We start from the raw sequence: 24,144 nt of genomic DNA, 5'->3' as shown, positions 1-24,144 counted from the left end.
CCACCAACTAGATTTCAAACTCTTGAAGATGAGGAGGCCGACAATCCTGAAGTTGGTACATTTGGTATAGTTGATGGCAACTTGGGATCAATCAAAATGAAGATTCCGGAGTTTTATTGTAACAACAACGCTAAAGAGTACCTTGAATGGGAAAGAAAGGTTGAGCAAATTTTTGAGTGCCATAATTATTCTGAAGAGAATAAGTCTCACCTTGCAGCCGTTGAGTTCAAGGGGCATGCCATGTTCTGGTGGGAACAGTTGTTAATAAAGTGAAGAAAGAAAGGCATGCGACCCATGCCACAATGGGAGACCATAAAGGAGTTGATGCACCAAAAATTTGTCCCTGCTCATTACTTTAGGGACTTACATAACAAATTGGCAAGATTGGTGTAAGGAGGAAAAGGTGTAGAAGTTTACTACAAGGAGATGGAGATGTGTATAGCTAGAGCTAAAATTGAGGAGGCTGAAGAAATTACCATGTCTAGGTTCCTTAGAGGTCTGAATAGTGAGATTGCCGATGCTTTAGAGATGTGTCACTATGATACACTAGAAGAGATGGTAGATATGGCCATGAAGTTAGAAAGGCAGAAAAAGGGGAAGTTTACCAACAGGTATTCCAACAATACTTTGGGATCCAATTGGTCCAAAGGAGGTGAAAGAAGAGATTTCAGAGACAATAGTTTCCAAAGGGCAGAATCAACTTCAAGAGGTAAAGAGGTTGCCCAATCATCATTCAAGGGAAACAAAGATACTTCTAACCCTATAACCCCTTTTAGAGAGATTAAATGCTTTAAGTGTTTGGGGAAAAGGCATATTACATCTCCAGGTCCTAATAAGAGGGTTATGATTTCTAAGGATGATGGGAATATTAGCTTTGAATCTGAATGTAGTGATTCTAATGATGTGCCACATTTGCATGATGATGATAATGATATTTTGGATGTGGATGAACATAATCTGTTGTTTGCTGAACATGGAGAATCTCTAATTGTTAGACGTGCTCTGAACATGCATGTTAAGGAAGAGAGTCTTGAACAGCGAGAGAACATATTTCACACTAGATGTTTAGTTAACGGGAAAGTGTGCATCCTTATTATTAATAGGGGGTAGTTGCACTAATGTAGCTTGTGTAAGTATGGTGAATAAGCTCAACTTGGCATGTATGAAACATCCTAAGCCTTACAAGCTACAGTGGTTGAATGATTGTGGGAAGGTGAAGGTGACACGTCAGGTACTATTGCCATTTTCTATTGGATGGTACAAAGATGAGATTTTGTGAGATGTAGTACCTATGTAGGCAGGCCATTTGTTGTTGGGAAGGCCATGGCAATATGATAGAAGGGCACTACATGATGGGTTCTACAACCAATACTCTTTAGTTCATAAGGAGAAAAAGGTGACTTTTGTTCCATTATCACCTCAAGAAGTGTATGCCGATCAGAAGAAGATGCTTGAGAGAGAGAGGTTTCAACTTTGAGGGAAAATGGGAGTGAGGCTTCAAGTTCTAGAGAACAAAAGAGTGTTAGAAGTGAGTTTGAGAAGAGGCCACAAAAGATACCAAACAGATTAATGGCCCAATGGTGAGTGAAACAACGAGAGGGAAGAGAAAGAAACACACATTTTATGCGAGAGCTAGAGAGGTTAAGTGTGCCATAGCCTTAAGGCAGCCCGTGCTGCTTCTTAGGTTCAAGGAGATTTTGTTTTCTAACACTGACACTAACCTTGATGGTTTACCTTCTGTGTTTATTTCTAAGTTACGGGAGCTCGCTGATGTTTTTCTAGAAGAGTTGCCAAGTGGATTGCCACCTTTGAGAGGGATAGAACATCAGATTGACTTAATTCACGGCTCCACCATTCCAAATCGCCCAGCCTATAGAAGCAAACCAATGGAGACAAAGGAGTTGTAGAGGCAAGTTGATGAACTTATGGAGAAAGGATTGGTGCGAGAGAGCATGAGTCCTTGTGCCGTTCCAGTACTTTTAGTACCTAAGAAGGATGGAACGTGGCGAATGTGCGTTGACAGCAGGGCGGTCAACAAAATCACGGTAAAGTATAGACACCTTATCCCTAGACTCGATGATATGTTAGATGAGTTGTGTGGGGCTACTTACTTTACAAAGATTGATTTTATGAGCGGTTATCATCAAATTCAAAAGCAACCAGGTGATGAGTGAGAAACAGCTTTCAAAACCAAGTATGGCTTGTATGAATGGTTAATGATGGCTTTTGGATTGTCTAATGCGCCTAGTACTTTCATGAGGCTTATGAACCATGTTTTACGTGCTTTCTTAGGAAAATTTGTAGTTGTATATTTTGATGATATACTTGTATACAGCAAGTCTTTGAATGATCATGTTGAGCATGTTAGGCTAGTATTATAATCTTTGAGAACTGACCAATTGTATGTTAAGCTTAAGAAGTGCACATTTGTATAGATAGACTTGTGTTTCTTGGTTTTGTTGTGAGTGTGCAGGGTATTGAAGTGGATGAGGAGAAAGTGAAAGCTATCAAGGAATGGCCGACGCCCAAATCAGTTTCGGATGTGCGAAGTTTTCATGGGTTGGCGAGTTTCTACAGATGGTTTGTACAAGATTTCTCTTCGATTGTCGCACCATTCATGGAGGTAATTAAAAAGGAAGTTGGGTTCAAGTGGGGTGAAGAACAACAGAAAGCATTTGACACGCTTAAAGGGAAGTTGACATCTGCTCCTATACTTTCTTTACCTAATTTTGAGAATACATTTAAATTGAGTGTGATGCTTTTGGTGTAGGAATTGGAGCAGTGCTGATGCAAGAGAAAAAGCCAATTGCCTATTTTAGCGAGAAGTTGAACGGAGCACAACTCAATTACTCGACCTATGATATGGAGCTGTATGCCTTGGTGAGGACTTTGAACGTATGGCAACACTACTTACTACCTAAGGAGTTTGTCATCCATACCGATCGCGAAGCCCTAAAGCACTTGAAGGGTCAAGGTAAGCTGAACAAACGGCATGGTAAATGGGTAGAGTTTATTGAACAATTCCCTTATGTTATTAAATACAAGCATGGGAAAGATAACATTGTTGTTGATGCATTGTCACGGAGATATGCTTTGCTTACTACTCTTAGTTCTAAGTTGCTAGGATTTGAGTATGTTAAGGACTTGTATGTGTCTGATTCTGACTTTGGCAATGTATATTTAGCATGTGAACATGGAGCATTTCATAAATTTTATCGTGATGGATATTTGTTTAGGGGCAGCAAACTTTGTCTGCCTAAATGCTCTATGCGTGATTTGCTTGTACTTGAGTCTCATTGTGGGGGATTAATGAGACATTTTGGGGTACATAAGACTTTTTACATGTTGAATGAACATTTTTATTAGCCTCATATGCGTAAAGATGTGGAAAAAGTTTGTGATTCATACATTATTTGTAAACAGGCCAAGTCTAAGTCTATGCCTCATGGCTTGTATATGCCTTTACCAGTTCCTAATTCACCTTGGGTTGATATATCTATGGATTTTGTACTTGGTTTACCTAGGACTAGGCATGGTAGAGACAACATATTTGTGGTGGTTGATAGGTTCAATAAAATGGCTCATTTTATTCCATGTCATAAAGTTGATGATGCCATTAATGTTGCTGACTTATTCTTTAGAGTGGTGGTATGATTACATGGGGTACCGAGGACTATCGTTTCTGATAGAGATGCTAAGTTCCTTTCACATTTTTGGAGGGTTTTGTGGGGTAAGCTAGGTACTAAATTGCTTTATTCTAGTACTTGTCACCCACAGACAGATGGACAAACTGAAGTTGTGAATAGGACTTTAGGAACTTTATTACGTGCTATTATGGGTAAAAATTTGAAAACTTAGGAGGATTGTTTGCCATTTATTGAATTTGCATATAATCGTAGCATATATTCTACTTCAGGTTTTACTCCATTTGAACTTGTTTATGGATTTAACCCACTAACTATTTTGGATCTTGCTCCTTTACTTTTATATGAGCCTGCTAGTTTAGATGGTGATAAAAAGACTGAATTGGTGAAGTCTTTACATGAGAAGGCTCAATCGAATATCGAAAAGTGGAACAGACAGTATGCTGGCAGGGCAAACAAAGGAAGGAAGAAGCTGGTGTTTGCGCCTGGGGATTGGGTTTGGGTACACCTTCGGAAGGGGAGGTTTCTCAAGCAATGGAAGTCTAAGCTGGATGCACGTGGAGATGGTCCATTCTAAGTCTTTGAACGCGTCAATGACAACGCCTACAAGATAGACTTGTCAGGTGAGTATGGTGTTTCCGCTACCTTTAACGTTAGTGATTTGTCTCCTTTTGACATGGACGCAGATTTGAGGACAAATCTTTTTAAGGAAAGAGGGAATGATACGGATCCACCACCACTCGTTTATGGAGCTCAAGGAAGCATGGAGAACAACAGGGATGATCCATTGGTGCTTCCTAGTGGGCCAATTACATGGAGCCATGCCAAGCGATATGGGGCAGCCATGTCCTTATGTGTTCAAGACCAAGTCACATTGGAACTTTAAGATCATAGCTATGCAAGATGTGAGATTGAACTTGAAGAAGCACCAAAGTTTATTATGGTGCTTGAGGCGTGTAAAGAGGCTACCCACTGATGCATTATACATGTTTTATATTTAAGCAAATTTAGAAGGATGCTCTTCATTATAAGCTTAAGTATGGGGCATGTAGGGCCCGTGGCCCATTTATCCTATTTTGTTTAAGTTATTTAGAGTGGACTTAATAAAGCTGGTTGGGCTTCTATTTCAAAGTTGGGGCAGCCCTAGATTAGCTAATACTTAAGTTAGGCTTGTTTTAATTAGTTAGCTTGGGCTTTGTATTTAATTAAGCCCATATGGGCCATATTGGTTAGCATAATCTTAGCCTTGATTTAAGGCATGATTCAAGGCTTGACTATAGCCTTGATTATAGCCTTGATTTAAGACATGATTCTAGCCTTGATTTAAGGCATGATTTTAGCCTTGATTCTAGCCTTGATTTTAGGCTTGATTTTAGCCTTGATTGTAGGCTTGATTCTAGTTCCTAGTCTTCCATTTTCTAGTATAAATAAGTGCTTCCATTGTAAACACTTGGACAACTTGAATCAAAAAAAGAATTTGTTCATGCTTTGCATGTTCTTGCTTGGAGTGATTGTGAGAAATTGCTTTCCTCTAATTACATCAAGAATTAAGGTAAACTTATCAACTCATTGTGGCGTTTATCTTGTTCTTTACTCGATTATTGGTGTTCTTACTTCCATAAACTTTGGGTGCCATGGAGGGGGATTCATCTTGATCTTTGATCCAATCCACTCGATTAGGGGTTTTAGGAATTCATTTCCTACGGGTTTTCGTATCATTATGGGTTTTCGTATCATTGTGGTTGTAGGAGAATACAATTCAAAAGAAATTGATTTCTACGGTGTGTTAATAGATATTATAGAACTTCAATATTGTTCAAATGTGATTGGTGGGATGTTGGTGATAAGAGGAATGGAGTTAAAGATTATCGGAAGTTACTTAGTGTTAATGTTAGTCAAAGGTGGTACAAGGATGATCCTTATGTGTTATCACCTCAAGCAGAACAAGTTTTTTATATCAATGATATGAAAAATGGGGGTAACTGGAAAATTGTGCAAAGGTCATATCCAATACATATATTTGATGTTCTAGAGAAAGAAAGACAAGAAAGTAAGTGTTCAGCACCAAATGAAGAGCCATACCAACAAGCTGTGGCAAATGAAAGTAAAGAAATTGAGCAAACGGATGAATTTCATTTGGAATCACCTCAAGAAAGAGCTGACTTTGTTGAACAAATCGATGCTAATGATGTAATTGCAGTACAGAGATTAATTCCAACTCAAACTAAATCTGATTATGATTCTAGTGATGATGAGGATGATACTATTATCATTATAACGATGAAAGCTCTGATGAAAGTGAAACTGTTAAAGATAATAATACAGAAGATGAAGATGAAGACGACTTATAGTATTATGCTTAAAAAAAGCAAGGTAAAGTGGCTTGAATCTATTAGTTGAGGTAACCAATTGAATCTAATGTCCTAGTTTATATACTTACATTTTGCATTGTATGCAGGATTCTAATAGTTGAATTATCAATATAGTAATTCTCAAATAGGTACGTGTCTCCTTTCCATAACTGGCATTTTCAATTCATATGTACTATATATAATAAAACACAGAAACATTTATTGTTGGTGTTATTGGGAAAAAAAAAATCTACATATGCATATGTACTATCTACTTGCTTATTTTGACATATTAGTTACTTGAATGATATGGATTCTGCAGTAGCAACATTATACATATTCTCTGTATTCCTGAAATATGGAAGAGGCCACCAACAATAAAGGAGATAAGGAGAATGTTAAAAAGTTCTATTTCATAAGCTTTTTTTTTTTTTGTTTAATGGTTTTGTTGATATTTTGTTGACGATAACTGGGAAGGTCAATGTTGCTGGCAATAGAGTGTTTTTGCCTCTTATGCCATTGCTACTCAAATAAATGATTGATTATTTTAAAAGAAACTGGACTGATAATTTCATGGTTCATATAGTTTCTAAGGTAAAAAAAATTAAGCATATACCCGTTTATACTCTTTGATTATAAAGCGAATTTTTATTAATTGGAAAGATACTAGCGAAGTATGAAATTAATTTTCTCTCATATATTATTTATTTTATTTCTTTTAACAAATAATTACCTAATAAGATATTATTTTGCATTAGCTATATTCTAAGCTTATAGCGAAGGAATGTCTGCTTTACTTTTTATATGACATAATTATGATGGGAGTTTGAACCAAAAAAAATGCAAATCATTAAGGCATATATTAACAAAAAAAAAAAAAAAAAAAAAAAAAAAAAAACTCTTATGAAATTGATCTATTATAAATTTTGGAGTTATTTATCTATTTTTTTTTATATGGATGTTATACTGTAAATTTTTTAGGTGCAGTAGATGGATGTGCAGGTATGGGGTTTTAGAAAAAAATATCTTCACACTTAGGCTTCTTGAAACCTGTTATAACTCGAATTTTGTACTGGAAAGACACACTAAATTGCATTTATTTTTATGCTATTTCCAAATTAGAGTATATTATATTATAATTTCACTTCAAAATTCAGGACAAATTACTAACCAGACATTGATTCAAAATGAGTGGGTTTTATTTTTCTATCTAAGAGGATATTTTACAGGTTGACTTCAATAAAACTTTTATATTTTACTAACAAAAAAAAAAAAAAAGACAAGTTTTAAGTTAGTAGTAATTACAAATTAGATTCAGAGCAATTTGAATATTGATATGTTTTCTACCATATTATAGTTTCAGTATCATGTTCCTTTTTTAGTTTGTTTTCTCCATGTTTGGTAAAAAAAAAATATTTAAACATTGATGTCTAAAGCTAGTCAGCCCTAGATTCTCAACTTCAATCGTATTACCATTTATAGCTTTGAGACATTTTAGCAAACGCCTTGCGTGCAACCCCAGAAGACAAATGATATGGCCAAGAATTCTAAAGGGTGTGAAAAGTACCAAGGCCAACCAATCTACCTTAGCCTAAAAGAGGTTGCATCATATAATGCCACTGAATTCAACTAAACAATTAGAAGATTGATATCATCATGGCTAGAATCATTATGACTAGCACTGTAATTTTTTTTTACTTCAAATACAAAAGATGTAAAAATGAAAGTGTAAATTTAAATTTTAATGTAATCAAAACTTAATTAATCTTTATAATAAAAAGAATAGAGTTAGCTTCAAACCTGAAATGCAAGGAGTAAGGACACTTCGACCATGACCATGAAAGTGCCGAGCATGTTGGTGAAAAGCAAAAAGAACTATGGCAACTTTGCTTTTCTAAAGCTTAGTTCTCACCTTTGTTGCTTTCAAGACTTGCTTTGCAACTATAGCCAGAAACTTGAGACATCATGGTCCTCAGCTTCTTCACTTGAGATTAGACCCACTTTTGTCATATCGACATTAACATTGAGTGCAAAGCAAATGTTCCTTTTGCATCTTAATTCAATTAATTACTTTAGGTTTTCAGTCCTACCAAATTATTCCATAGTAATTTAATTATTTTACTAGCGATAATTGGTAGTCGAGATCTTTTTTATATTGGGTTAGCACGTTGGTTTAATTTTCTTGGCTTCTTTTTACTAGCAGTACTTTAGATTTTCACTCCTACTAACTTTAATCCATAGTTTTTTTATTATGGATTTATATTTTCCTTTCCATTCTTTAATTAGTATTAAGAAAGAAATTAATAAAAACTCTTAAAATATTTAGGGATGGCAATATAAATCCGACCTGATGGGTATGCACCTAACTTGTATCCAGTCAAACCCGAATTTTAGGATTTTGACTGGGTAGGGCATAAGTAAAACCCGAAAGTTTTATTTTGGAAATGAATAAGGTATGGATATTGCTATTATAAACATGAATCAGATCTCATACCTGAAATTCAAACACTAGAGATTTAAATATTTATTATTTTTTCAAAATCATAGTATGAAATTTTTAATAAATTGGGTTACTTGTAATATATTATCCATATAAATTATAATTTTGCTTTTAATTTAATATAGTGTAGTGCAAAATAATTTTGCTCTAGTTTCATATATTAATTTGAATTGGTCAAATTTTTTAAATTTTAGATTTTGAAATTTAAAATTTAATTTCTAATATTTGATTTAAACTTCAATTTCAAACAACGAAGAAAAATGATAATGATAATAGTAATTTGGAATGTTCATATAATAATACTTTATGTTCAATGATTTTGTTATATGAGCATTTTAGTTATTTTATTAATTAATTTTTATTATAATTAGACTTTGAGAGCTTACTATCATTACATTCGAATGAAATATTATAATAAGAAGAACAACTTTGAAATTAAAGTTTTAATTTACATTTATTTGAACATTTTCTTATATATTAATTTATTTTCATATTTTTTATGTATTATATGAATCATTCGGATAAGAAATTTAATTTTTTAATATAATCTAATTTTTAAAAGTATGAGTTTGTAGATAAATAGGTATCTGCGCGCAATGGATATCCACAAGTACTATGGATGATGGATACTCGTGGGTATAGTCAAACCTATTGGATTTGGAATGAGTATAATGTTTCCTACCTGATAGGGTATTGGGTTGGGTATGAGATTGAGAATGGGATTGCAGATGTGATTGGGTTTGGATATGGATATTGTACTGACCTGAACCCTATCAATTGTCATTCTTAAAAATATTATATATATATATATATATATATATATATATATATATATATATATTATTAAATTACTAGATTGATGCTACAAAAATTGTAGATTGTTGCTATGCTATTCGTACAGTTTAGAAAAGCTAAGATATGTGAGAAATAAAAATCTAATTCTTTTATTGTCCTTTTCAATTTCTTATCCATATGGCTGTTTGTTATATATTTTTCATCTTTCATTTTTAATATCTGACATGTCATTGAAATTTATTCCTAAAAATTTTAAATAAATAAAACTTTTTAAACCGTAAAAATTTGAATTAGTTTATAAATTATTAAACTATAAAATAATTTATTCTGTAAATTATTAAATAAAATACTTTGTTAAACTAAAAAATTTAATTTTTTTTATTCGTATTGCTACTTGATTGCGGGCTTCTGGGATCCCTCTCCCCCTTGTATCCAAAAAAAAAAAAAAAAAAAAAAAATCTCATATATATTCCATTTATAAAACTAAAATTAGTAATTTTGACATGATAAAGATCAAAGTCTAAACTAAGAGTAACCTTAATTTAAAAAAAAAAAATTAAAGCATAATACTATAAGTCATACAAAAAATATACTTAATTTATTAGAATTTTTTGCTGCTCATAAATTTTTAAAATAAACTTTCATTGAATAAAAAATTCACTTCAACCCAAATTCAGTCTTTACAAAATAAGTCATAAATTGTAAATTATCCATTAATTTCTTGCTTTCTACATTATAATTGAAAAAAAAAAAATCAATGATAAACATTTTACATGAAATTGAAAGATGAATAAATAAGCATTTCAAGTCCAAATCATTAAGGCAACCTCATGAAAGAAAAAAAAAAAACAAATAAATGAGATTTTGCTAGGAATTGAACCAGATCTCAATTTTCAGTGTGTGTATATATATATATATATATATATATATATATATATATTCTCTTCATTTTAATTATTAACCACTAAAATATTGTGATAATTATGCAATTTGCATATAATTTTAAACACTTAAAAATTTTGGTTGTTTAGCGTCACTTTTTTGCTTACTTTATTTTGTACACTCTATTTCAAACCTCAACTAATTGTATATCATTATTTTTTGTGGGAAGATAAATTAAAAGTAATAAAATTAGTCCATAATTTTAATTAATTTATTGGCAGTGACAAACTTTAATTTAGTGACAATAATGGTACTTATTGTGACAAACTTAATTAGAAAAAAAATTTATCCATCATATAATAACATTAAACTATAATATACAAATTTTGTAGAAAGATTTTATCTCAACTTTTTGTTATAATTATTTTTCCTTTTGGCTTGTGTTGTGATACAAAATTTTGTCATATAATATATGAAAACTTATGATGACATACATAATTTGTCACTTTACTTTATATATGATGACAAAATTAATTTTGTTATTGTTAATTATTTTTATCATGACAAATACTCATAGTGACAAAATTATTTCGTCATAATTGTTATTGTACTTCACGCCAAGTTGTGGCGCCAAGATTCAGTGACAAAATTTTGTGATAAACTATTTTTTGTAACTATAAATCTTGTTTATTTTGTCACAATATGTCACCTTTTCATGTTTGAAGTGACGAAATTTCATTTTGTCACTAAAATGGATATTTTATGTGACGAAAAAAATTTTGTCACAAGAAAATTTATCACAATATCCTGTATTTCTTGTAGTGTGTACAAGTGACTTCAATGAAGTTCTCTATCACCATGAAAAGATGGGATAGACGATTTTTTCATGCGACTTCGAATTTTTATGAGTTCGTAGATTTGGGCTACAAAGGCTTTTCTTTCACCTGGTCGAATAGGTAAGGCGGTGATTGAAATATTGAAGAAAGGTTAGACAGATATGTTGCTTCGAGTGATTGGGTTTCTCGATTCCCCAAATATTCTCTTACACATCTTCTAAGACAGAACTCAAATCATTCCTCAATCTTTATGTCATGTGAGAGACAACAATGATCTAAGAAAAAAAAAGAGGACTTTATGTTTTGATTTTATGTGGTTAAGAGAAGAAATCTTACAGTGAGGCAATTTGTAATGTATGGTTTGGGGATGACAGTCTAGAAGGGGAAGAGGAAATGGAGAAATATTTTGAGAGATGCAAAATTAGTCTCGAAAAATGGGAATAGGGCCATTTTGGTCATGTGACGAGAGATATAGCTAACTGTCAGGAAACTCTCCAAAAACTCTAGAGTAGTAGACAATCGGAGGAAAATCTTGAGCGATAAAAACTAGTAGAGAACTGTCTTAGTGAGCTTCTAGAGAGGGAGGAGGTGATGAGGAAACAATAGTCTAGAGCGGATTGGCTTTGGGAGGGTGACAAGAACACATGCTTTTTCATCGTAATAATATTAGCCATATCCTAGATGACTCGGGTAGGCGTTACTCGAAGGAAGAGGACATGGCTGTAATAATGAATCAATATTTTCAGGATCTCTTTTCTTCATCTTGCCGATCTACTTATGAGGATGTTTTGGAATCTGTGGAGGGGATCATCACCTGGGATCAAAATGTTGAACTTTGCAGGCCATACACACAAGAGGAAGTGCTTCACTACAAAAAAAATGCCACATTGCGACCGATTTTTGCGACGGACTCAAATCCGTCGCAATTTTGCGACCGATTTGCGATTTATAGGCAAACAGTCGTAGATTTTAGCGCTGAAAATTCTCGCGAATTTGGTTTTCGGTTTGCGACCCGTGTGCTACGGATTTGCGATCGATTTTGCGACCGCTTTGCGACTAATAGTTTTTCTGTCGCAAAATTGCGCGCATCAAAAATAGGGATAAGTTCTGAGACCGACTGACGACAAAATTGCGACCGATATTTTGCGACCGACGTATTGAGTCGCAAATCGGTCGCAATTTTGTCGTATAGTAAAACGACGTCAGACAATTAAAAATTGCGATCGATGTTAATTAAGTTTGCGACCGATTGGTCGGTCTCAAACTTTAGGGCTTTAAACGCGACGCCCTCTCCTTTTTCTTTCTTCTTCTTTCTCTCTTCTCCTCTCCTCCATCCGCAGCGCCGCTCCAGCCCCTCCTGAGAATGCTCCAGCCTGCCTGACGCCGCCACCGCCGCTCCGGTCACTCCTCAACGGCGTTCGCCACCGTTTGGACATTATTTGAGGTAAGACCGATTTGCATTTTATTTTTTTTCGATTTTTTTTCTTTTGCGATTTATGTGTTTTTTGCAATTTATTATTATTGTTACTGTTATTATTATTATTATTATTATTATTATTATTATTATTATTATTATTATTATTATTATTGTTAATGTTGTTGTTATTATTATTATTATTATTTTTGGCGTAAATTGTTACTGTTATAGTATTATTATTATTATTATTATTATTATTATTATTATTATTATTATTGTTAATGTTATAATTATTATTATTATTAATATTGTTATTGTTATTATTTGAAAAATAATATTGTTAAATAATATTACTGTTATAGGTATAACCTTTTTTTAAATTTTGTTGAAAAATAAATCACATTTATACTATAATTAGAGTTACAAACATCAATAACAACTAGAGTTTAATCCCAAATTAGTTAGAGTTTGCTATATAAATCATTTGGTTCAATATCTCCTATGTTCAAACTAATAGTAATTAAAAGCAAAGTATATAATTACAAAAGGTTTAAAATACATTTTGAGGTAAGAAAGAAAAATTATGAAATAAAACAGAAATTTAAAGACACAAAAAAGATTGGAAAAAAAAAACCATCAACGAAAATAGATTGGGTATTAAAGAAAATGAAAAGAGGAACAAAACTAGTTTTGAAATTTTTCTAAAAAGAAAGAAAAGAAGAACAAAACAAGTAATATAATTAGACACAAAAAAGAAAAGGAAAAGGAAAAAGAAAAAGAAAGAAAAATATCTGAATTATATGTATAAGTGAACTTTAATTTATTTCTTCTAACTTATATGTCTTCATCTCATTTATAAAAAAAAAATTTCACTCACAACAACAAAATACAAATTTCTAATTGAAAAATAATTCCCAATTCACATAGCAAGAATATACAATAATGAAATTAGCCTTTTCAGTAATGAGAAATTAGGTAAGAGAGAATAATTGTGCAGGAATCCTATTTTTAGGTAATAAATTCATAAATGTGACTCAATTTCTTAGCAAGCACCAAAAATGCATAACGACATGTAAAGGAATCAAGCAGAGAGCAAATTAACTCATGCTAAAAACTAAAAAAATAAAAATAAGTAAAAAGAATTGCTTGATAAAGGAGAAAGTAATATGAGAACTGCTAAACTACATGGAAAAATCAAAAAGACCTCCTCAAAATTGCTCATAAAAACACAGATATATAGTAAACATTTTCTTGAGACATCAAATATTTTCATTGAATTTTAGAAAATGAAATTTTTTTTTTCAAAAGTTACATGCACTTAAAGAATTACACAGTTAATCTATGTTATAATTGCATTCTAATTAATTTAAAATATCAGTTTTTATCCTTGCTATTTAGGTAAGATAATTAGAATATGTAAATATTGTAAGGCTCTTAAATTTGAAGAATCTATTATTATTATATGGAATTAAAAGGTTTTTAATTGTTAAAAAAAAAGAAGTTAGATAGGATGTTAAATACAAACACGGCTAAACATAGATTAGAAAATTGAACTACCAAAGTGAATTAATTTTATTTAGTTTAGTTCGATTCAAGTTATTATTTTGTTATTTTTTTGTGTGTGTTTTAAATATTAGGTTATTACATGTTCTTAATTATTGGCAACTCTTTCTTGAGAAGTTTTAGCTGTGTTTTTCTTTATTTTATATTATTGTCGTTATTATTCTTAAATATATTTTTATTAAATGAATGATGAGTTTGGATTGGAGGCCTAGTAGTGGCCATTTTGCCTTTGGAGAATGTTGGTATGATATAGAAGTGTTTATTGAAGTGTCTTTGTATTTGAGATTTGATTGTATTGTGCCGAAATGCTGCCGAATTTTTTTCCAAAAAATTCAATATGTAGAATAGTACACTTACCTTTATTATAGTAGGTTATATATATATATATATATATATATATATATATATATATATTAATTGATTGATTAATTGATTTAAATAATATTAGCTTTGCCCACTGAGCCGATTCCATATGAACCCGTTGTAAGACCCATTTGTTGAGATTTGTTGGGCAGTGAAGGGTATAACCGGAGGGCATACTCGGGTAGCTTCAAGATTCTTTAATATATTATACAATGGATCCTTTATTGTGTCGATCTGTAAGTAATGTTAAGTCGGATGATTCTGATTCCTCAGAAATAAAAAGAATAATAAATAGGAATGAATTAATATTGCAAGATTTTAGTAAAGCAATAGATGATTGGGAAATACCTAAAGTAGATAAAGAACAAATTTATAAAATTAGTAAATTTCCTTTATGGAACACAGATTATGTTATAAAAACTGAAGAACGTGATTTTCAATTAAGCAAACCTTTTGAACGAATCACTCTTCTTTCATCTAAAACATTACAGCAACATAAAAATAAAAAGTATAAATATATTCATATAGGATTAATACAAGTAGGTATAAAACCATTAACTAGAGAAGGATTAAACACTAGTATATTGGCAGTAGTAAGAGATGCTAGATTTTTAAATTTTCAAGATTCTTTATTAGGATCTGTTGAAACAAGCTTAAGTGAAGGACCAATCTCATTTGAGGTTTATCCAGATATGACTGTTTCTTTAAATGATCTTAATATTCTAGAAAGTATAATTTTAGAAGTTAAAACTCATAATTATAAAATGAAGCAAGGATCTATTCCAATTGCTTTAATCTATAAAATCCATTATAAAGCTATGAATTCAGCTTTTAGTACTAAATATAAATTACAACCAAAAATTGGAGAAACTAAGTTTCTTCAGACTGATTTGGCTAAAACCAACACAGTTATACCTAAAACCATCCAATGGAAGGATATCACCTTACCAGAGGAATGGATTTTGGAAGGGATTGTCCCTCCCCCAGCACCAGAACCTGTTAAACCAAATGTCAATTTACAAAAAATTGAACAATTTGAAGATGGTAAAGTAACTTTAAAATTTAATAGGAGTCAAAGTTCTAGGTATACAGGATCAACATCTTCTGAGATTATAGATGATGATAAGCCAAAAATACCTTCAGTAATTTATGCAAGATATAAAGAAAATGAACCTAAACCAATTATTCAAACCTTAGTAAAACCTAGGTATTCTACATCAGATATACCTGCATCTAGTCAATCATTTAAAATGAAAGGAGTTGATTATAGTAATTCAGTCCCTCAGGCAGTTTATAACCCTGTTGACAATTATTTAAATCAACAATCTAATTTAGTAAACAATTCACCAGAGTCACCAACGGCTTCAGCCATCACTGAAAATGTTAGTGAATTAAATAGAGAACTAAATGTTTTAACTAAAGATGAAATTAATAAAGATTTAGTAAAAGAAATAACAAAGACAAAGAATTTAATGAAGTTTAATAAAATATTAAAAACTCATAATTTTGATATCTTAAAAGAAGAGTATTTTGAATATCAACTTCAAAATCAGACTAAAATTAAGTTTTTAGACTGGTTCTCATTAATTAAAAATAATTCAACTAAAAGTCTTAACCCAATAACAATTCGTGATAAAAGACCAGAATGGATAGTAAATGATAGGATAATCCAGAGTGATTTTCCTCCTAAAGCCATTAGTAAATTTAAATATCAAGATAATGATATTACTTGTGCACCATATAAAGTAGCTAGGGAAAATGATTCAGATAAAAAATTAATTGAGCAAAATAATTTTAGTAATGCTAGTTTAATTTGTTTAAATACACAATTAAAAAAGATAGAACAATTACTTCAGGACAAGCCAGTAGTGGTTGAACAATCTAAGGGTAAAGAATTAGTAAAGTCACATATGTTTAAACCATTTCAGGTATCTAAAACTAGTCAAAAGGAATTAAATTCACAGTTTATAGGAACTTTAAAACAACAGCTTAGTCAACTTGAGGCAAGTTCAGGATCTACTCCCCAAGTAGTACAAGATTCTACTAATGCTTCTAGAAATATAAATCTTTTAGAAGAAACTTCTAGCTCTGAAGATAGTAAACCTGATTCAGATAGTGCTCAACAATTTGTAAATAATATAACCCATAGGGAAATAGTCTCTAGGGCTCCAGACTTAGGATTAATTGATAAATCTCCATACATATCCCAAGTTCATTATAATGCTAATACATTATATGAATGGAATATTGATGGATTATCTGAATATAAAATCTTAAGTATTTTGCAACAAATGACTATGGCTGCAAATGCTTATAAAACCCAGTCACCTATATCTGATAAAGCCGTTGCTGAAATCCTCATTGCAGGATTTACAGGACAATTAAAGGGATGGTGGGATTACCATCTCACTGAAAAAGATCAATTAGATATCTTAAATGCAGTTCAAGTAAATGACCAGGATCAACCTTTATTTGATGAAAATGGTGAACCTATTCAAGATGCAGTTGCAACTTTAATATTAACCATTTCATTACATTTTATAGGCGATCCATCACATATAAAAGATAAAAATGCTGAACTTTTAAGTAATTTAAAATGTAAACATTTAGGTCAATTTCAATTATATAAAACCACTTTTCTTACAAGATTAATGTTAAGAGAAGATTCTAATCAAGCTTTTTGGAAAGAAAAATTCTTAGCTGGTTTACCCTATTTTTTAGGAGAAAGGGTTAGGAATTACATAAAACAACAACATGGTAACCCAATTCCATATAATAAATTAACTTATGGGCAATTAATAAGTATAATTCAAAAAGAAGGATTACAAATTTGTCAAGATTTAAAACTTCAAAAGACTTTAAAATATGAGTTAAAAAAGACTAAACAAGAATTAGGAAGTTTTTGTAAACAATTTGACTATAATATAACCCCTACTCATCAATGTAGTGGTCAATGCTCTAAACCCACAAGCTATAAAAAACACTATAAAAAACATTATAAGTCTAAACCTAGTAGAGAAGAATTTTATCATCAAAATAAACGTAAACATCATAAGAAATCTAAAGGTAAAAAACCATACAAAAAGGCTGATAAAATTTCATATAAAGATTTAACTTGTTTTAAATGTGGTAAGAAAGGACATACATCTAAATATTGCAAGTTCAATAAAAAATTGCATGAATTAAACTTAGACGATAATGTTATAAATAAAATTCATGAATTGTATCTTACTTCTGATACATCAGATTCTGAGGTACAAGAAAGTGAACATCAAATTGATGAACTTGGTTCAACAACCAGTTCTTCAGAAAAATCAATAAATATGTTAACTAAAGATCAAAGTACACTCTTAGAAGTAGTAAATACTCTCACAGATAATGATCTTAAAAGTCAACTTCTTAAAAAATTAATTAAAAGTTTTGAAGAAGATAAAGAAGTAAAAATAATCACACCTAAAATTCAAACTAATACTTATGATTTAACTACTATATTAAATAAGAATAAAAAATTAGAAACAAAAATATCATTAGAAGATCTATATAAAGAACTTAGAATTTTAAAACATGAAGTCAAAGAATTAAAACATCAAGCACAAGTACATGATGCCAAAATAAAACATTTAGAAACTCAATTAATATCTAGTTCCTCTTCGGATGAACCAGATGATAAAATAACAGATGGAATAAATGAGCTAAATGAAGATGAAGACATAAATCCACATTTTCTCTTTCTTTTACAAGAAATAACATCTAGAAAATATTTAGTAAAATTAAATTTACAAATTTCACATGATTTTGTAATAAATGGTATAGCTTTATTTGATACAGGAGCAGATTTAAATTGTATAAAATCTGATTTAATTCCACATAGATTTTGGTCAGAAACCCATGAAAAACTGACTACAGCTAATAAATCTAAATTAGAAATTCTTGGTAAAATTGAAGCAGATATTATAAATAATGGATTAGAAATTAAAACAATATTCTTACTTTCACCACAGATCAATTATATGGTAATCTTAGGTACACCATTTATAAACCTAATTACACCATATTCTGTAAAAGAAGATTGCATTAAATTTAAAGTAAAAGGAAGTAGAGCTAGGTTAGAATTTACTGAAAAACCTAGGAGAAAAAATTTAAATTTATTAAGAGCTCATTCTATTAAAACTTTGGAAATTAATTCTTTAATAAAATCTAAAGAAGAAGACTTAAACCATTTGCGAAATTATACATATCTTCAAAGGATTAAAAAGCAACTAGAAGATAAAGATATTCAAATTAGAATTGGTAAATTAAAAGCATTTATGGAAAATAAACTATGTGCAGATCACCCACATGCATTTTGGAATCGTAAACAACACATAGTAGATTTACCCTATGAAAAGGACTTCGATGAAAGGTCCATTACAACTAAAGCCCGACCTATTCAAATGAGCCCTGAACTCATAGACCATTGTAAAAAAGAAATTCAGGATTTAGAAAATAAACAATTAATTAGTAAATCTAGAAGTCCGTGGTCTTGTGCAGCTTTTTATGTTAATAAAAATGCTGAGATAGAACGAGGAGTCCCTAGATTAGTAATTAATTATAAACCACTGAATACAGCATTAAAATGGATAAGGTATCCATTACCCAATAAGAAGGATTTATTAAAACAATTATATCAGGCAAATATTTTTAGTAAATTTGATATGAAATCTGGTTATTGGCAGATCCAGATTCATCCTAATGATAGATATAAAACAGCATTTACAGTTCCCTTCGGTCAATATGAATGGAATGTAATGCCTTTTGGATTAAAAAATGCTCCTTCTGAGTTTCAAAGGATCATGAATGATATATTTAATCCCCATAGTGAATTTTGTATAGTCTATATTGATGATGTTCTAGTTTTTAGTAGAACATTAGAAGACCATTTTAAACACTTAAAAACATTTTGCATGGTAATTGAAATGAATGGATTAGCATTAAGTAAAACTAAAATGGACTTATTTAAAACTAAAGTTAGGTTTTTGGGTCATTACATAGAACAGGGTATTATCCAGCCCATAGAACGAGCTATGGTATTTGGGTCCAAGTTCCCTGATGAGTTAACTAATAAAACCCAACTTCAACGTTTTCTTGGATGTTTAAACTATGTTATAGATTTTTATCCAAACTTAAATTGTATGATAAAACCATTGCATGACAGGCTTAAGAAAGATGCTGGCCCATGGACAGCCCAGCATACACAGTTAGTAAAAAAGATAAAGGCCTTAGTCAAAGAAATTCCATATCTTTATATCCCTCATCCAACAGCATTCAAGATAGTTGAAACTGATGCTTCAGATGTTGGATATGGCGGTATTTTAAAACAAGTAATTAATGGTAAAGAACGTATTATTCAGTATACGTCTGGTCATTGGAACCAAACTCAAATAAATTATTCTACTATTAAAAAGGAGATTTTAAGTATAGTCATTTGCATTAATAAATTCCAATCTGATTTATTAAATCAAAAATTTTTACTTCGTATTGATTGTAAATCTGCAAAAGATATTTTACAAAAAGATGTAAAAAATCTGGCTTCTAAACAAATTTTTGCAAGATGGCAAGCTTTACTTAGTATATTTGAATTTGATATTGAATTTATTAAAGGCGATAAAAACAACATTCCAGACTTTCTGACTCGCGAATTCTTACAGAACGATGGGCAGGAAAAAGGATAAGGGCAAAGCCCCTAAAGAAGAACCTGAATCACCCACTAAAGCTCTCTCTGAGCATTCAGAAGATTTACCTAAAACCCTAAACACTAAACTTTCTCCAGATCTTAAAAAATGGATTGAACAGCTAAGTCAATCTCCAGAAGTGTTTAAGGCGTTACAAAGTATAGCGTCCTCTTCCACAGAGGCGCCAGGTATGTCTTCTACACCTAAAGCGATCGTACCCGTTCATGGTACGGCTAGTCTGTCTCAAACGGTAGGCAGTAAAGACTTATCAAATCCGTTGATGGCTGTGGATTTGCCAAAAATCCAGTATACGCAAGGTATACATAAATGGTTTCTTAAAACTATTTTTCATTATGAAATTGAAATAGAAGATGGATATAATAACACTAATCCTTGGTCTGTTTTAAAACAGTACTACCCTGAGGATTGGTATTTTGCTCCAACTGATCTTTCAAAACCCCAAGAATATTATCATAATATTCTCTTGGATACTGGATCTGTAAAAATTAAACATAATTATGATTCAAAAAATAAATCTGTTATTTTATATTCTTTCCTTAAAATCCAACGGATTCTTCATCCCAAGGACTGGCCTAAACCCTCTCTTTCTACACCTGTACAATTTAAAGTCTTATACAAACATGTACACAGTACTGTTTATAATTATTTTGATTACCGTGATGCATGGGAAAAAGTTTTTGCTATTCAAAATCCCACTGCTACGCATTCATGGTTAATCTATTTTGATACTTCATTCCGTACAAACTGTAAAGTGCCTAACTGGTTCAAAAAATGGTGGGAAACTAGGGGAATTTCCAATGAAATTATCCCTCCTCCAATCCAGGCATTATATCAGTATTTTAAAGCCCATTATAAACCCAATCCTGCAGAAGCCCATATTCCTTCCCTGATGTACTATTGTATGGCCTTCTTCACGCCCTGGGTATATCAATGGTATTTGGACACTCAGTATGCCGTAGGAACATACCAGATTCCTATGTTGGTAAAAAGACACAAGATTAAATGGTGGGGATCATTCAAGAACTCTACCACGGAACTTAAAATTGATCTCTGGATACGTGATAAATTAAAACAGGTTTCTCCATTAACCTATGCAACCACTCTTGCATTAAAGGATCAACCGACTTTCGGAATCCAAAAAGCACAATGTCAAGCAAAGTTAGCTGCTGCTAAAACTCCAGATGAGTATAGAAGAATCTGCCAAGAAATGCTTCAGCATCTCTCAACAGATTCTGATTCTCCAGTAAAACCCTCATCAAGTAAAAAGCAGGCAGACTGTTCCAGTAAAATATCTAAATCAAGCAAACAGAAGTGGGCTGACATGGCTTCCTCTTCTTCATCAACATCATTCCCACTATCCTCCAACGAAGATAGTGATGATGAGGCTTTTGAATCCATTATAGTCAAAAGTAAAGCTGATAAGGCAAAAGAAAAATTAAAGCAAAAAAGCAAAGTAAAGAAAAAAGAAAAGAAAAAGAAGGACACATCGTCCTCATCTGAGTAAAAGGCAGGTGAAACCTTATTTCACCATCATTCAATAGTAAAGGTTAAATCACTGTTTCTACAGGAAAAGCCAACGCATCATCCACAGTAAAGATTCGATGGCAGACCAAGCACTGTTCATCCACAGTAAAGGTCAACACTGTTCAAGATTCGGTGGCAGACCAAGCACTGTTCATAAATAGTAAAAGTAGAATAGTAAAGATTCTTTTCTATGTTATTTAAAGAGAGCCTATCCTCTTGTGAAGGCATAAGCTTGTATAACGATATACTAAACACTCTCTCATCCTCTCCCCCAAGAGTTCTTTGTAAGAATTCAACGTTCGCAGTCTGGATTGTAAAAGTAAGTTTAAATTTGAATTTCATATTTAAATAAAGTTATTTATTTAAATTTATAAATTGTTACTACTAAGCCCTGTTAAAGGCTTCCTTCTCTTCTCCCTCCACAATCTGACTTAGTTCTGGGGATCCCAGGCTAAGGTTGCAGGAACCCTCAACCTTAATTAAAATATCATTAATTAAAATTGGTTGAGTTAATTGATAAATATTATTTTGTATAAGTATGCTCTGTGGTTGCACCTCTGTGTGATCTTCCACAACAGAAATATTGTTCTTGTTTGTTCATAAACATAAACTGTTCATTTACTGTTTAGATTAAAACGGATACTGTTTATCTTTAAACAATTACTGTTAAAATTAAAATTCTTTGGTATATCAGCTGGAAACACATAACCTCCTGGTGTTTATCATTGCACTTGATAAACAAAGGAAACTTTGTGCTACAACGCTACGTACCATATGAATTATATTCATGTTTTTGTAAATTTAAGAGAAAATAATATTTTAATTACAATATATAATAGTGATTTAAATATTTTTGAAATATTAATTGATTTAAATAATAGGTCTATTTTAGTTGATATGTTTAATATTAATTTGGATAATATAAATCATTTCTTGTTTGAAATATAATAAATTGTTTGAAATAGAATAAATACTTAAATCGGTCGATCTTGGTAGGAAATGGATCCTTTATTGTGTCGATCTGTAAGTAATGTTATACAATTAATGAATTAATTAGTACTAAATATAATTATAATGACTTAAATGGGTCTTACAATAAAGGATCCATTGTATAATATATTAAAGAATCTTGAAGCTACCCGAGTATGCCCTCCGGTTATACCCTTCACTGCCCAACAAATCTCAACAAATGGGTCTTACAACGGGTTCATATGGAATCGGCTCTGATACCATTTCCTACCAAGATCGACCGATTTAAGTATTTATTCTATTTCAAACAATTTATTATATTTCAAACAAGAAATGATTTATATTATCCAAATTAATATTAAACATATCAACTAAAATAGACCTATTATTTAAATCAATTAATATTTCAAAAATATTTAAATCACTATTATATATTGTAATTAAAATATTATTTTCTCTTAAATTTACAAAAACATGAATATAATTCATATGGTACGTAGCGTTGTAGCACAAAGTTTCCTTTGTTTATCAAGTGCAATGATAAACACCAGGAGGTTATGTGTTTCCAGCTGATATACCAAAGAATTTTAATTTTAACAGTAATTGTTTAAAGATAAACAGTATCCGTTTTAATCTAAACAGTAAATGAACAGTTTATGTTTATGAACAAACAAGAACAATATTTCTGTTGTGGAAGATCACACAGAGGTGCAACCACAGAGCATACTTATACAAAATAATATTTATCAATTAACTCAACCAATTTTAATTAATGATATTTTAATTAAGGTTGAGGGTTCCTGCAACCTTAGCCTGGGATCCCCAGAACTAAGTCAGATTGTGGAGGGAGAAGAGAAGGAAGCCTTTAACAGGGCTTAGTAGTAACAATTTATAAATTTAAATAAATAACTTTATTTAAATATGAAATTCAAATTTAAACTTACTTTTACAATCCAGACTGCGAACGTTGAATTCTTACAAAGAACTCTTGGGGGAGAGGATGAGAGAGTGTTTAGTATATCGTTATACAAGCTTATGCCTTCACAAGAGGATAGGCTCTCTTTAAATAACATAGAAAAGAATCTTTGCTATTCTACTTTTACTATTTATGAACAGTGCTTGGTCTGCCACCGAATCTTGAACAGTGTTGACCTTTACTGTGGATGAACAGTGCTTGGTCTGCCATCGAATCTTTACTGTGGATGATGCGTTGGCTTTTCCTGTAGAAACAGTGATTTAACCTTTACTATTGAATGATGGTGAAATAAGGTTTCACCTGCCTTTTACTCAGATGAGGACGATGTGTCCTTCTTTTTCTTTTCTTTTTTCTTTACTTTGCTTTTTTGCTTTAATTTTTCTTTTGCCTTATCAGCTTTACTTTTGACTATAATGGATTCAAAAGCCTCATCATCACTATCTTCGTTGGAGGATAGTGGGAATGATGTTGATGAAGAAGAGGAAGCCATGTCAGCCCACTTCTGTTTGCTTGATTTAGCTATTTTACTGGAACAGTCTGCCTGCTTTTTACTTGATGAGGGTTTTACTGGAGAATCAGAATCTGTTGGAGA

At 31.5% G+C, this 24,144-nt stretch overlaps 1 long non-coding RNA gene and 1 pseudogene across 1 annotated transcript; one reads left to right on the top strand and one right to left on the bottom strand.

Moving 5' to 3' along the window:
- LOC149493655 (uncharacterized) overlaps positions 1-6,117 on the top strand; it is a 65,819-nt pseudogene extending 59,702 nt beyond the window's left edge.
- Positions 6,118-6,232: 115 nt separating this feature from the next.
- LOC149493654 (uncharacterized) lies at positions 6,233-8,072 on the bottom strand. Its single transcript, XR_016322403.1, has 2 exons — positions 7,796-8,072; positions 6,233-6,346 (listed from the first exon to the last, which is right to left on the bottom strand). It is a non-coding gene; the product is annotated as an uncharacterized LOC149493654 (long non-coding RNA).
- Positions 8,073-24,144: the final 16,072 nt, after the last annotated feature.

This window comes from Jatropha curcas, chromosome 9 (genome assembly GCF_041381405.1).
Source record: "Jatropha curcas cultivar XTBG-Jc1 chromosome 9, XTBG_Jcur_1.0, whole genome shotgun sequence".
NCBI lineage: Eukaryota > Viridiplantae > Streptophyta > Magnoliopsida > Malpighiales > Euphorbiaceae > Jatropha > Jatropha curcas.
Note: the sequence above shows the minus strand (reverse complement) of the source record. Positions and strands in the feature narration are given on the sequence as shown.